The following is a 3700-nucleotide window of genomic DNA, read 5'->3' on the forward strand; positions in this document are numbered from 1 at the left end:
ATAACTATAAATTTTATTAATTTAATTTTTTATGGTTTTCTCGATTTCTGAAGTACTGAAGTATTTCTTTTAAGTAATTTATTGCGACCTAAAAATGAATTAGGCCTAAGAATAGTGGATTCAATGCGTAAACACCTCAAGACATGAACTTAAAGTTCATAACTCCTATCAAAAGTTACGAAAATATGATTACTGGACTTCAGTAGAAAAGCATCCAATCCAATTCATGTATTTTTTGCTCAAAAAATATAAACATGTTCAACAAACTAAAATGGTTAAAATAAAAAACATTTAAGTACAGTAAAGTTTACTAAATCTGTCAAGTTGAATATGAAGGAAGAAAGGGTTACCAACGTCACTTTTATAAACTCACACTATAAATACAAATCAACTGGCCTTATAGAAGTTTTGAATAGAATTGAATTGCTACTCATTTGTTTTCAGGTATTCTTCTTGAGCTTTCAGTCTTCTTCATTTTCTGTAAATTCTTCATACATCAAAAGATTCGCCACAAGTTGCTTGTAATTAAGTTGAATCTTTGTTTTATCTTGTATTAGATTAACAAACGTAATTTGAGTAGTTCCTACAGTTTTATAAATCTTGGAACAAAAATTTCAGATCTAGAAAAGTGTATTTCATATAGAAATTTAATGAGTAAAGTATTGTTTTTGTCCCCAACGTTTGGGGTAAATCCTATTTGTGTTCTTAACGTTTAAATCGTCCTATTTGTATTCCTAACGTTTGTAAAAGTGATTCAATATTATCCTGTCGTCAATTACACATCATGAGCGCTTTAGTTTGAGTTTTAAAAATCTCTTCTTGAAGTTAGAATACAAATGTCTGGGATAGAATCGATGATCTACTCTGAAAAATAGCTCATCTAATGTTGAAACTAATTCCTACAACATTTACATAATTCACTTTTCTGGGACATAATTGAATCTAAACACAAATAGTGGGTATAATATTAAAATCGAACACATCCAAGTGAGACCTAATTGAGAATGAATACATTCAAGTGAGAATAATTAAAAAATATAATCTGATTTGTTAGAATAATTCATAGTAGGATAACATTGAATCACTTTTATAAACGTTAAGGATACAAATAGAACGATTTAAACGTTAGGGACACAAATAGAACTTATCCCAAACGTTGGGACAAAAACAATACTTTACTCAAATTTAATTTATAGTAATTAAATCCATTAATGATTAATTTTAGTATTAGAATATGTAAATTTTGTTGATATGAGTTATAATGGTATCTAAGAAGACTTATTTAAGAATAGTTGAAGTTCTTAAATTGGTAATAATTTAAGTTGCTCCTGAAGGCATGATGCAATCATATCTAATAGTTCTTAGATTAATTGTGATATAAGTTATTGTATCTTAAAAAGACTTAAAAACAGAATATTTTTTTAAACACTTATTAATGTCAGCTCCACAGTATCTTAATAAGTTGAGTTTTGATGATTAACAACCAAATATAATTTAATGATTTCATTGATTGTTATCTAACATTTGTTCAAATGTATAATGTTTTAAGAAATTTTTTCTCAAGTAATATAAGTAAATTAGGAGAAATATGAATTTGAGGAAGTGCTAAATAACCTCGAAATTGAATAGGTTAAACATACCACCTCAAAAGCAATATCCATGTTCCTTAACTGAAAAAATCTTAAAAGTGCGACAATGTTCACCTCAAAATTCTGTCAAGTAAAATGTACATTTTGACCAACATTTTAAAGTATAGTACAAAATATAAAAAAAAAAAGTAATGATGTAGATATACACAAGAAAAAAACTTGTCCTTTTTATGCATATTTTAAAGAATAAAAAGCTGACACAAAAGAGGAATTTTAAATGATCTTTAATACTCTTTATGCAAAAAGAATTTTTTTTAAAGTTTTTTTTAGTTCTTTATTCTCTTCTATAACTCTTTTTTCTTAAAAAAACTTTTAAATTTGTAATGTAGGAAGTTTTCATTTTTTATTTTAGTCTACATTATTACACTCTTTTAAATATGAAAATAATTCATGTACATTAGATAACTTTTTTTAACTATTTTAGAATTGGGACAGATTTTCAAACTGAATTGTTAAGTTTTACAAACTGTGATAAACTAATCTAGTAGTGATTTCTCGTCTTAAGAAGACTGAAAATAAAAAAATTATCTTAAGTTCTTAAATTGTTAGGTTATTCGATCCAATCTAACTCATGAATAACTAATCTATTACTTTATAGATTTGAGAAGACTTAAAAAATAATATCTAAAATTCTTAGATCGAATTATGGTCCAATATGAGTCAAAGGTTAAATTGAGAAGGTTTGAAAAAAGAATATCTTTAGTACACTTATTCTAATAGTAAAATTCTTCTGTCTACTTAAGTACTAGACATAGACATTTTCTTACCAGAATAAATAATCATTTGTATCCATGAGAGTTCAGAACGCTGACATTTATACCCATCGTAGATGGAAACTGACTTTGTGCCTATTAAAGATGGGTTCCGTGTGACAAAAGTAGCCTGGCTTGGATTGGCACTTGCTTCGGGGTTGTAAGACCCTACGTGACTCTCCGAACTTCCCAAAGCCCTGTCTACGTGGATCTGAACGTTTCTATATGAAGGTAGAAAGAGCCTTATGCTTGAAATCAAAACCCTAGCAACTTGTATTCCCCAATTCGAACCATACCCCCCAAAATGAAATATTGGTGAAATTCAAATGCACCCAGAGTTATCTCATAACCCCAGTAATGTCATTACACAGATTTAACTCTGATGCAAATGATGGAAGTCGTAGCAGTTTTTCAAGTTCGAAGAAGATGAAGGAGAAGAAGCTCGACGGCAAATGTTTCTGTGGGAGGGATGTTGTGCTGATGGAGTCTGACACGATTACGAACCCTAATAGATGGCTCATCAGATGTCCTCTATGGGCGATAAGGGCCAGATGCTGTTGTTGTTAAGGTGAGACTATTATTTTTGAGTTTTAGTTGACAATGTGGGGTGTTTTTTTTTTTTTCTGTTTTTTCAGACAAGAGATTGTAGATACTTTGTTTGGGTGGATGAACTGGAACAAGGATGGGAGGGCCTGGCAAGATGTTTAGCCAAGAGAAAGTCAGAGCATTCTTATGCAAGGCATGATGATGGATTGACTCTCACTGCAGGGGGGAAATCAGCAAGCATCCTCAATGATGGCTAGGAAGATAGACAAATTTACGGTTAAAATTAGGGGGTGAAATTAGGAGAATTAGAGTGTTGATTACAACCGTTGCATTGGGGGTAGCGTTTTGTTTGTTTTGTGAGTTGTATTTGGTGATGAAATTATAAGACATGTAAAATTGGGGATCTTTGTTCGTGATAGTTAAATTTTCTCATTATATTGGCATGATATGGTTTGTTTCTAATCTATACTGGTTTGCTTTACATGTGATACATTGATGTAGATACGCAGTCTTTTAACTTGTTGCTGCAATTTGAAATTATTTTGATAACATTTAAAAGTAGACAATGCTGTGGAAAATGGACATGAATCTCTCTTTTCTCCTTAAGGATCCAATAATAAGCTGCATCCGTAAATTAGTAACCTGATGGTTTTGCTTTTCAATATATGAGTTCGAACCAAATTGGCCGAATAAAATGCTGTAACAATAGTGATACCAAAAAAAGGCAAAAGAAGGCAAGTATATAGATATTGT

The sequence above is a fragment of the Arachis ipaensis genome, chromosome B01 (genome assembly GCF_000816755.2).
Source record: "Arachis ipaensis cultivar K30076 chromosome B01, Araip1.1, whole genome shotgun sequence".
NCBI classification, from domain to species: Eukaryota; Viridiplantae; Streptophyta; class Magnoliopsida; order Fabales; family Fabaceae; genus Arachis; species Arachis ipaensis.